Consider the following 12,801-nt stretch of genomic DNA (forward strand, 5'->3'; position numbering starts at 1 on the left):
AATCTTAAAATGTATATTCAATGATTCTGATCTAGTTTTAGCTAGTTCAGTTGAGACAATGAAATCATCGTAAATGTGTTGGACTTCTGGGATAGGTGAGTATACCATCTTGGCTAAATCACCATCCATTACAACATTACCATTATCATCATAAACCAATTCCCAGTGTAATATCTTTTCCATAAAGCGTGATAGACTTTCAGGTGAAGTCTTAATGCCGGTTGGTAAGGATGCATGTCTAAAAGCTCCTAAGGGGGTTGCAAACAATGTTAGGTCTCTGCAAGAAGGTTCTAGCGTTATACTATGAAAGGCGTTAGCCATATCACTACTACTATGCACAAATTTGTCCCTTAGAGACTGAATCAAATTTTCTGCTGTGGGTAGCAGTGCAGGTTCAGATTGCAGACAAGGATTCAATTGTTGAAAATTTACAATTAAACGAGGACAGCTCCCCTGATCCGACTTTGGAATCAGATAGGCTGGGCTTGCATAGTTGTTATAGGAATCCCCATCCAAATTAGCTCTTTCAATGGTGCCGTTCTTTAACAAAAACTCTAAGATAGATTGCATTTGCATTTTCTCTACGGGTGATAAATAATATAATTTCTTATGCTGGGGTAAAGTTTGACCAGGTTTTAGTCTAATTGTATAATTGCCTAGATATTTACTCATGTTACCTCTATCAGTAGAATGTGTAGATATGATATCAGGGTAAGATTTTAGGAATATGTCCTCTATATAATGTCTTACCTCTGGTGGATAGTCTGACAGCACCACAAGATCCTCTGGTTTAACAAACTGATCCCTAGGCACACTGTAGCCAGTAGGTTCTGTTACATAGTCCATGAGGTTATCAGATTCAGCTATATGTTTTAAGCCAAGTTCAATAACGTCATCACTATTTTCAAAAAGCTTATTCTTTTCAGGATCTGGTGTAGTTAGAATTTCATCAATATTAGATCGGTAGTCAGATAAGGCTACTCCTGGTACTGGAGTGTCATTGTTTATGGCTGTAGGATTCGGTATATATCCATCAGCTAAAGGAAAAGATCGTTCTACCAGATTGATGGCGCTGTATTTTGGTAGCTATAAGAGTTGAACTGAGTGGTTTCTGGTGTCTAGTGAGATCTGATTGATGGCTGGAGCCGTATCTTTTTCTGCGTGTCGCTCCAGGGCTTGTACAATCTCATCTAGCTCAGTTGTCACAGATACATTGTGTAGGAATGATTGCGTAAAATCAAAGTCTGTGGTGATCTCCTTGACTACAAATTGGTTGCTTGGTTCCAAGTATCCGGTGATAACAGTGTTAGTGATTGCATGTTCAGTGACATTTGTTATCATTGCTCTTCCACTAAGTTGTCCTCGGTTGTTGACAGTCAGTTGCGTTTGTCCAGGTTGAATTTTAATTCCTCCATTTCTATCATTGGCAATGTGGTCATCGCTGAGAATGACTTTTGTTCCAGGAGCTAAGTTGAAGAAATGGTTGATGTTCATTTCTATAGTCTGAGTTTCATTAGGGTCAATTTTGTCTATTGTCCCTGTGCAGAGTTGTAACTCATAATCAGAACAGAACAGGCTATCTAGTACTCTCCCAGGATGGAACATAGAGTATAGATATGGTGCTGGCGGGTGGTTATCCGCAACGAAAGTCAACCCTAATTGGAGATCTCTAATGCCGTTCATTCCAATGATCATAGGTGTGACATTCTTGTGTTCCTCAGGTACAATCATAAATGGTACTGGTCTATAGATGCCTGAGAATTGTGTGAGACGAATCATGAGAGTTATTTCTCCAGCTACTGGGATTTTGTGTCCAGAATAGCTGACAAGAACCATGTCACTCTTTTCCAGATGGTTCTTAACCTCATTTTGTTGTACTCCAAATAACATACCAAAATAGCTGGTTGACATGATATTTCTGTCTGCTGCTGAGTCAAACAAAGCTGTCATGTATACATCGTAGTTTCCATTTGACATACAGCCGGAACAGTTCAGGTACATTTTCCTATTTTCATCCATGATAGCTGCAGAACTATCGACCGCTAAAATCTTGGGGTCGTTTGGATCCATTCGAACGGTGATAGCGTTAACTCTACCTGTTCTGCCACGCTCCTTGGATTGTCCATTGGCTTTGGCCTCAACCCATTCTTCATATGCCTGTCTAAACACACCACCAGGTCTTACTTTACCACTATGGTACAGTTCCATCATTGCTGGTCGTCCAGGGCATAGGTGTTGCGCGTGGTATAGGTCTTTGCCATACTTCTTGTGACAGCTTGGGCAGTATCCGGATGTTAGTGCTGTTTGATATTGTCGTCCTTGGTCATCACACAGTAGTCTGCATCCATCGGATATTTTGTGGGAGTTTTGACCACATGCACCGCAGTAGCGCTTATTGGATGTACCATAGGAGATATGATAATCTTGTTTGGTGTTCTTTTGTGGTTGCCTATCTCTATTATCCCTGTTTTCTCTGTTGTAGGTTTTAGGATAGGCTGGTTTAGCAGTAACTTCTCTAACTGTTGGCCTTTTATAATAGCTTGACGTAGCGGCAACTTTAGCAGGTTGTTTGTCTCTGTTCATTCTTGTATCCCTGTCATGTGAGTAGTTGGTGTTGTTCGTCTTTTTATGAAGCGATAAGTCTCCATTGTAACTGGCTGATACACCATTCTGCTGTAGGTCCAGATCTAGGTCTTCAGTTCTAGGATACATAGAAGCGGTCAACTCATGATATGTAGGGGATCTTCCAAGATCATGTGTGAGATTGTGATGGTTTTCAGATGCTATATTGCGGCTATTTGTTGGTAAGCTACGTTTGAGTGCCTCCACTGCAGTTATGTTGAATACATTCTGTCTTTCCTTCTTGTCTGTATAATGAACAGCGGCTCTGCTGGCAAGATTCTGAATTGTACTGACAAGCTTAGGGAATGACATGGCTTTTGTTCCCTTAAAGGCTATCAGCTTAGCTTGAGCTTCCTGTGGGCTGATGAGTATGTCATACTGTAGCAGTAAGCTATTGTAGACACTTTCAATGGATAGTCCAAGATTGAAACTCTGCTGGATAGTAGTATATGCTTCGCCAGTTGTGGTTCTAAGCATAAAGGTTTCAAATTCTGATCTTGAGAGGTTACATAACTCCTGAGCAGTGTTCATCTCTGATAGGTAATCAGTAATGTAGGGTGGTTTACCATCTACTTTGAAGCAATGCTTGAGAGGGAAGGTTCCATTGGCTAACTTAAGCTTTTGATCGTTGCTTAGGGTGCTCTTACTTGCATAGCTGCTTGGTGGTTTAATTCCAGTTTGGTTGGTGAAGTTACTGAAGTGTCGTTGAGTGCGTTTGTCATTCTCCACTTGTACAATACGCTGGGCTTCTAACTCAACTTCACGTCTTTGTTCCTCTTTGTATTCCCTCATACTCTGTGTGTAGTTGGTACAGAAGTTCCTCATCATTTCTGAGTCCACACGTAGGTTGGGGTTACAAAGTCTTATTGTATCCAGGAATTGTGGGAACAGGAAATTTCCCAGAGGATCTGCTAGTGTTGCTCTAACATATCGATCTCTGATCAGTGCGTCTGGTGAGTCCTCTCGCATAGGTATGGATCTTACAGATTCCCTGTCTGGTTCTGGCGTCTGGGTTCTCTCACCATTCTGTTCTGGTTCCTCCTGGTTGGGCATTGGTTCCTCTCTTCGTGTATCATCTCCTGCAGAAGCTGCATCAGCTGACGGAGTTCTTCTTCCAGGCGTCGTCGAGCGTCCTCGACGTGGAGTGTTCGCCTTTTCAGCGTTGTCATCTTTCTTACTTTTATTAAATAATGGCATTACAGCTAGCTTAAAGCTTTTAAACTTTCTATGAGTTCTTTAAAGAAGCTTATGAGATGTTGTACTATTTTAGGATTTAAATAGCAGAGGTACAAGAAGAAACCGACTAATGCGCTTAACGTTAAAACAATCAGGAATTGTTTACAATAACAAATTTTTCTTTTAAAATTGTTAAATATAGATGAGTATGTATTGTCTACTTCACCTACAGTTGTTTCTACGTCGTGAATGCTTGCGTGTGAGCTTGGAATCTTATTCTGGAGTGTGCGCTAATGCACTCTTATCCTTAATTAAGCTCAACTGTAGAAACACTTTTACTTAGATTTATTCTATATTTGCTTACAAAGCTAATGTGGGTTAGTTAGCTATACAAATTAGCTATAAGGTTAGATAGAATGTTAAAGTTTGCAGCGAAGTTAATTTGGGTATGCTAATATACTATCACAAATTAACTGTTATTTGCTTAGGCGTCGACTTTTCCTAGCAAATGTTATTGTTGAGAAAAACAGCAATTTATAATCCTTGTTGAATTCTTACTTCACTCTAAGGATATGTAGCTTACAATCTGCTTATTCCTGTAAGGCTTTATGAATATAACTTACTAAGGTTCACTCCCAAAGGATCGTCTATATTCTAATAGTATTGCAACTGTTTTGCCTGAATATCAAAGATCTCGCACCCAATACTTATAGTTGTATTAGGGTATGCCTACCAATCCTACTAAGTATTATTCGCGAATTATTACGGGGCTTCACTTGTGATTTCAATCCTTATAACTATATTATTGAGACTCAATTTAGATTATCCTATATATATGAATATAATCAGTCTGTTTTCAAGGTTATTATAGACCGGATGTGCTCTACTTAATTAGTGAGAACACAATATTCTATGTGTCTTACTGAAGTGTGATATCCTACGCAAGGTGATCAATCTATACGCTGGAAGTTGTCAATCAAACTCTTTAAAGTAGACTACAAGGTTGGTGTTATTGCTTGGTCAAATATTATTGAAAATCAAATTAGCTGAATTAGTGCACTTTTTTTTCTAAAAAGGTAACAATTTTAGATTATAAAGACTATGAACTATATGTACACACTTTATTTTACTTGGTTATAGATTTTATACTAATAATCCTAAGTAAAATTAAATTTTCTCAATGGTATAAAAGAAAATATTCTTTCTTTGTTTTAATCCGGATATTTTATAAAGACAGTAGAGTACTTCCAATATTACTTGCTACTTCTTTTAGAGACGTCCCAAGACTCCCAAGATAGGCTGCTGCAACCTTTTGCTGCGTTTGGTTACTAGAACTTTGTCTCTTATAAGTGTGCTTTTAAATTACATATAGGGCTTAGGTTGTTGACTATACTTTTAAATCACTAATATTCACTATCACTAATGATTGATGGTTTATAACTCTTCTCAAGTTGTCTGTTGAATTCTGGCGGCACATGAAATAGAAATTTTAGCATTAGCAAAGCAAGTAAAAATTTAGTTTTCATGTCCTACTTATTGTTGAGTGAACTGTTTATTGTATCTATGTATGTGTTTGTAAGGAACATACAAACAAAAGATTTTCTAAGTTAAGATTGAATTAAAAACTTTCTAAGTCAAAATAAAATAGAATCACTCTAAGTCCAAAGTTGGAAAATTTTGACTAAGTCCAAAAAGTTTCTAATGAAATTATTCTAAGTACAAAATCAATAAATTTTTGGCCTAGGAAAAAATCAAAAATTATCTTAAGTACAAAAAGTTAGCAAATTTTGACTAAGTCAAAAAGATTTTTTTTTGTGAAATTATACCAAGTACAAAATTAGTGAATTTTGACTAAGTCCAAAAATCTTGCAATGAAATCATGCTAAGTACAAAAATAGTGGAATTTTCTTGAGACAAAAGAAATAGAATTACTCTAAGTCCAGACGTGGAATATTTTGTCCGAGATGAAATTTCCTAACAGTTCATTCACAAAGCTACTTTAGAGATTGCCTATGAGTCAAAAGAAGTAGAATCACTCTAAGTCCATAATTGGAATATTTTGACTAAATGCAAGTCTCGCTAAGTTAAGGATTTTAAAATTATAAAGTATTAGAGTGTTAGAATTATCCTTCACCAAAAGAAGTAGAATTTCTCTAAGTCCATAATTGGAATATTTTGGCTAAGACAAAAATACTCTAAGACAAAATTTTCTTTTAAGTGTGGAAAATGAAATTTGTTAATCTAGTTGGAAAAATCGTAATTATTACAAGTCCGAAATTTTGGTAAATTTCCAACCAAGTTCACAATTTCATATAAATTACTATAAGTCCAGAAATTCGAGATTCTCTCTGTAACAAAAGAAATAGAAACGGTGCTAAGTCCAAAAGTGGAATATTTTGCTCAGAGTCTCAGGAATTATTTCTCTGATTGCATACAGCAATTTGTCTACACTTATATCATTCCAACCGATCGATGTTGAGAATATCTTTGAGACTTTGAAATATTTTGTTTAACTCAAAATTTTAGAGGCAATAGTTTTATTTTGATACATCCGCGTATAAATCAGAATTGCATTAAGAATATAAGTCCTAGGCATGTATAAGTAAGTGCAAATCTCAGAAGATCGGTTCTAACGGCACCAAAGTATTAGTATAGTTTAACTTGAGTATAAATGCTACAAGTTTGTACTAATCTTTTGGCCCTTTACTACGACTCAAGAGTACTAACTGCTTTCGGCATATTGTTTCAGAAACATGGCTCCAAAGACAATATGTATCCCAACTAACAGCGTTTCCCGTGTTCTATAGGATTTGCTCCTAAGTTTTCATTTAATAAGACAGTTCAAAATGGTCCTTTACAAATAGTATTTTGATAGCTTATAAATGAAAAGTTACTCCATGCTTGATTCTTAATAAGTTCTGGTTTAAGTATCAAAGATTCAAGTATTTCAACACTTAGAGAACTTTCGAATAAGTAAAAATCATACCAAGTCCGAAGATTTATATATATACTCCGCCACCTAGCACAACTCCTAAATTTCAAAATTCTGACTAAGTCCAGAAATCAAAATTTTGCACATAGCTCAATCATAGATTATTCCAACCCAAGTGTTTTACTAAAGAGAGGCGGACATGGAGGTGCCGGTGTGCTGGTATTCTCTAGGGCCTCTAGAGTGTCAACCAGTGCGAGTGTCCTTATAGGGCGGCGACCAATGGCCACAAATATGCTAGCATTCTCTAGGGCCTCTAGAGTGTCAGCTAGTGCAACTGCTCGTACACGAGGCTCTCAATTGCATTTGTGTCGTGCCTTTCAGTCCCTATCTCTTCAAACGCCTCATAGTCCTAACCTTGCTCTCAAATAGTATCACAGGTTTTGGTAAATCCGATTTTGCCATAGCTACAATTATTCGATTTTGGTAAAAATACCTGCCTTAGGCGGTTCGGGTACGGTAAGGAAAAAAGAAAAAAAAATTTATGAAGTAAAATTTTTCCAAGATACAACCGGTAAGTTGCACCATTGTGTGTGCGAATGGGGCGTTTGTCCATATTTAGGTATGGAGACCGCTCTTCTATGAGTACTACTAAAACCTAATTTTAATGCAATACACATAGACATTCTCATCGTCGGTTCGTTTGTTTAGAATGCTTAACCCTCTATTCCCACAAGTATAATACGAATTTGGTTGAGCTGGTGGAAGCTCAACAAAAGACCCACGCGAAGTATTATGTTGCTTTAACCTAAGAATAAATGGTTGGTTGTGATATTCGATCAGAATCATATAAGTATATTAAGTACTAAGGAAGGAAAATGTTTTTATAAAGTGTATTTATATCACAAGTGCATAAGTTAAGTATGAAAATATTTACAGGATAAGTGTTAAAATTATAAGTAGAGTAGGACAGAAATGTGCCCTAAGTCCCAAGCAGTGAATTGTGCTAAGTGTTAGAGTTCTAACATAAGGCCTGAGCTCAATTCATGCTAAGTACTAAGGGGCCTAAATTTAAACTACAATGCATGCCAAACAACTAAGTCATTACCTTTTCAAAGCCAGAAAGAGAAGTTGATGGTAGGAGAGTTAGTAAATAACTGAATAAATTCAAGAGGTACATGCTATAACATTAGCTCTGGACCAGGATTTTAGTGTTTGTCTGTGCAATTAAATATCTGTGTGTTAATATGTGACGTAAATCAGGCATAGTTGTAGGCATACATATATGTACTGGATGTTTATATGATTACATTAACTATAAACATAATATCTTTAATAAACATATACTATTAGCAAATCACATACAGATTACCATGAATAGGCTTTCGTTACCCATATATGGTGTCATATAGGTAGAGACAGGCCTATGAATGCATAAATTGATACAAATAATGCCTTGGGCCTAGCTAAAGTAATTGTGTCTTGCCCCTGAGTGCTACTAGTTAATTGCAGGGCGCGTGTCAATCAAAGGTTCATAATATGATCTATATAGTGTTGATTTTATATCAAGCATAGATAGATAGTTGTGGATGCGAAGCGTTTCTGTAAAAGTCTCATATGTACGTTCAAAGAATTTGAAAATTGAGGATCGCATCTCCACAAAAAACCTTTCTACTTTTCATAATATCTTTAAAATAGATGATTAAATTAGTAAAACCAAATCATATGCTTGAAAAACAATTTTAATTTAGTTAATAGAGGTGTGCACAGTATAATTAATATTATCAATACAACAATAGACGTGTAGGTTTTAATACAAAAGAAAGGTATGAAAGGGTGGGATACTTTAGTCGGTGCTCATACGATTGAGCTATAACAAACTAGAAATGTGTTTATTTTTAAAGGATACGAAAGTAGAAGATTTAAGCTTTTAAATAATCAATTTTTAAGATTTATTTTAATTTACCATTTAAAGTTTTAAATATTTTCCATTTACTTTTTTCATTATAAAATAAAAGATATAATTGAATGTTCAACGGTTCTCATCCAGAAAAATTATGTCTAGCATCGTATTATATCCAATTTTCTACTTTTGCTATGTTTGATGTTTACATTCTTGTCATTTTATCTAAACTCTTCTGAATAAGGAAAGATTGTATTGGCTAATGGATATTGCTACTTACTCAAAAAGTATGTCATTCTAATATTCTTATGCAAAACAAAACACCAAACATCGTAGAAAGATATTAAGTTTTCCAAGAATGTACAGAATTTTAAGAACTATAGCAAATAACTCCTAAAATGATGCCTCTAAAAGTACACTTACTATTTGATAATTTTTTTGGTAAATAAACCGTTGTTTTAAAAATTATATGTACACAACATGTACTGTACAAAAGCAGACCCAAAATTCACCTGCCATCCCAAATATCATCATGGATTAGGAATATGAAAAAATCTTGACTAGAAAATATATTTAGTTTATGTTATTATAGACAGTTGTCCATGGATAGGAAAATAAATATTAGTAGGATAGATTTACTTTTTTGGTGGCTTAATATTTATTTTAAATTTGAAGAAAAAAGGATTAAATTGAGCTTATTTACTTTTTCTTAAACTCTTAAGCATTAGCAATATGATAAATGAACAATAAACATAAAGATTTGCTTTTTACATATATATTGCAGAATCCAGTGGTTTGCCAAAAAAATATAGATGAAAGCAAAAAAATATTCCAATCTATGCGAAAAAATCTAGCAATTTTTAATAATTTAGATAATGTTCTAATTGGTTAAAATCAATTTGCTGAATTTTAATTTGTAGAAATAGAAAATTTTCATTTTAGATAAGATTTGTGATTGTGTTAGAACTGATTACTTTTTTGTGGACAAAGGTGTATTAATGGTTTACATGGCATCCTGCCAATATATGTCTCTAGCTATTATCAATGTACACAAAACATCTATGTGTAGATTGTGTATTAGCACTGTTCAATATTTCCATAATATATTTCTAGTAGGGTTGGGCCGGATACTTTTTTGGCCGGATACCGGATACCGGATATCCGGCTGATTTCAAACGCCGGATATCCGGTAACCGGCCGGATATCCGGCTAGCGCCGGATATCCGGCAAATATCCGGTTATCCGGCCAAATTACCGGATATCCGGCCGGATAACCGGCCAAATTACCAGATACTAAAGTAGCAAAAAAAATTTCTTCAGAAATCTTATATAAATTTACATAAAGTTAAACTTGTTCAGAAAAAATGTTCTTCTAGCTTCAATAATAAGAAAATTATAGCCATTTAAAATTTTAAAAAGCAGAGATTTTTGGTGTAAAGTATAAAAATTTTTAGAGCCGGATATCCGGCCGGATAGTTTCAATATCCGGTATCCGGCCGGATATTGAAAATAACCGGATATCCGGCCACACCGGATATCCGGCCCAACCCTAATTTCTAGTTATATCAAATATACACAAAACATCTATATGTGGATTGTGAATTAGCACTGTTCAATATTTCCAAAATATGTCTCTAGCCATTTTCAAAGTACGCAAAACGTCTAATTGTGGAATTAGCAAATAATACTCTCTGTTGTGTGCAATTTCTTTTTGTCTATTATAATCTTTTACATGTTTTGCATAAGTTATTTTGTTTTGGTGGAAATTGCTTTGCATTCATAAAAAAGATATTTTTGGCTTCAAAAATAAAACAGTGCAAACTTTTAGTTTTTTTAAATTATTTACTAAAACCAACCAAGCTAATGAAGAGTACAAATAAGTTAACGAAGATTCCAAGAGAAGAAATGTTAAAACTTTTCCAATTTCTAATTTACCCTTTTAAAACAAACACAGCAATGAATGTGAATCAAATTTACAAATGATTTAAACAGAAAGAAACGGCAATTCAATTCAAATAAAAATTCTTTTTGGTCATATAAAATCAAAAAGAGAGAGAGAGAGAGAGAGAGAGAGAGAGAGAGGATAGAGGCGCTTAAATCTACCAACATAATTCTCTATTACTTTAAGTTACACTAGCGGTTACGCCCCTAGAAGCTTCTAAGGGCACTTAAGGTAGGAGGGGGAAAAGTCGACCTCATCCCATTTTAAATTTGAGTTTCAAAAGAATAAAATAATATTTTTTTGGGGGGGGGGGGAGGTGAAGACACCCTCCCCAAAAATAGTTTAAAACCTTCCCAGGACCTATAAGAAGCTTCATTGTAAAGGAGAACAATATCGGTTCAGCGGTTAGCGAGATCCTTCGGGACAGACAAAAAACGCTTACTACTTTATATGATAGGATAATACTGAATTTAAACATAAGAATTTGGGGTTAATAATTATCTATATGTTGAAATCGCATTAATTTGACTTAGCCATGAAATTTTCAATCTTTTCAGTGGGACCACCGTTTTAGAGGTCTTACAGACCACAATAATGATCAGAGATCTTTGCATTTCTTTTTTCATAACAAGTTTGAAAAACTTTTTTTTCTTGAAAACAAGATTGAAATGTTGAAATTTGGGATAATTATTGAAACTGGCAACTGATGTGTTTCTTGTGTTTGCTGGCAGGTGATACCTAAATGGATGTATTATTACTTGGATCTTACACCTGATTTTCATGTTCTATAATAAAGTGAACTCTGCAGTGGGCTAAAATAACTATGTCCTCCATCCCCCCTTTACCCCATCCTCATTCCTACTACTAGATAAATTGCCCGACCAATAAATGCGGGGGGAAATTGCAACCTAAATTGACGACAATTTTTCTCCTGTTATATCATCCACGTGTATTGTACATCCAGTTATACCTAATTCTGGCACCAGGTATGATATCTCATCAAGTAAGTGTCACACCAATGCCTAATTAGACTAATTTACAGGGGACATTTGATAAAATAACATTTAGCATAAAGAAACTCTACCTTAGAGTTTATAAGTAGAAAAGTCATTTCACAGCATTTTTCGGTCAAAAAAATAAATATTGATTTCATGATATATGTATAACTACAAAAAAAACTTTAAGAAAACAATATTTTTTGCACATCTACGTTACAATCCTATCAAATAAAGAAGAAAGAATTTTTTGGCTGAAGCTTAAGATTCAACATAACCGATTGAGTTCTCCATTTAAGGGAAGTTTTATTTAGGATCTGGGATGATTTTTGACAATTTTATCATTTATACATTGTATTAAGTCTTTAGATTTATTTGCTACTTTTTTCCGTCGCCTCCCCTTGCATACAGAGCCCCTCTGGATACTAGAGGCACAGCTGCTAGTATACTATATAGCAAAAAATATTTAGTTCCACGAATTCTGCATTTTGTTACCAGAAAAATGTAAACACACCCTAAGAACTAATTGGACTGTCAAACAGATGAGTCTTGGTCAAAGAGAATAATAATTTAAGGTAATAAGTAAAGAAGTTACACAAAAAAATACATAACATAAACATAGAATAACCTATCTTTGTGTTATTTGTCAATCCTATTGCTATATCATATTTATCTTTTAATACAAAGTTTTCATGCATATGAAAATATATGAAAAAAGAAACAAATAACTATAATTATTTAAACAAAATAATGCACTAACGTAAACTGCATTTAAAATTTCAAAGTACACATAAACGTAGATATTTGAAAAGCGGAACATTCTTGTTCAAAAGAAATATGTTCTGAACACATTTCTTTTTTAAAACATGATATTGTAATGTAAAAATATAAAAAGAAAAAAAAACAGAAGTATAATTTTATTTCTGGTCATTGAATTGATTTGATTAGAAGAACGGATCATGCCATATTTATTGGAATATTAATAATATGTAGTAAGGAAAAGCTTCGCTTCAAAAAATGTAAGAATATATTAGGCAAGAAAATAAGTATAGACAAAATACTATTATCGCAAATTGGGTTCCTAACAGCCCTTCATTCCCTCTTATGAGGAATATCTAAGAGACTTTGTAGCATTAAAAATTCATTACGACCCCTTAGATAAGACCTCCTGGTATTATATGGAGGAAAGGGATATTTATTTATGCCCTCATCCCCCTGGAACCTAATGCAATTT

Source organism: Acartia tonsa, chromosome 3 (genome assembly GCF_053477335.1).
Source record: "Acartia tonsa isolate MP-2025a chromosome 3, ASM5347733v1, whole genome shotgun sequence".
Classification (NCBI taxonomy): Eukaryota; Metazoa; Arthropoda; class Copepoda; order Calanoida; family Acartiidae; genus Acartia; species Acartia tonsa.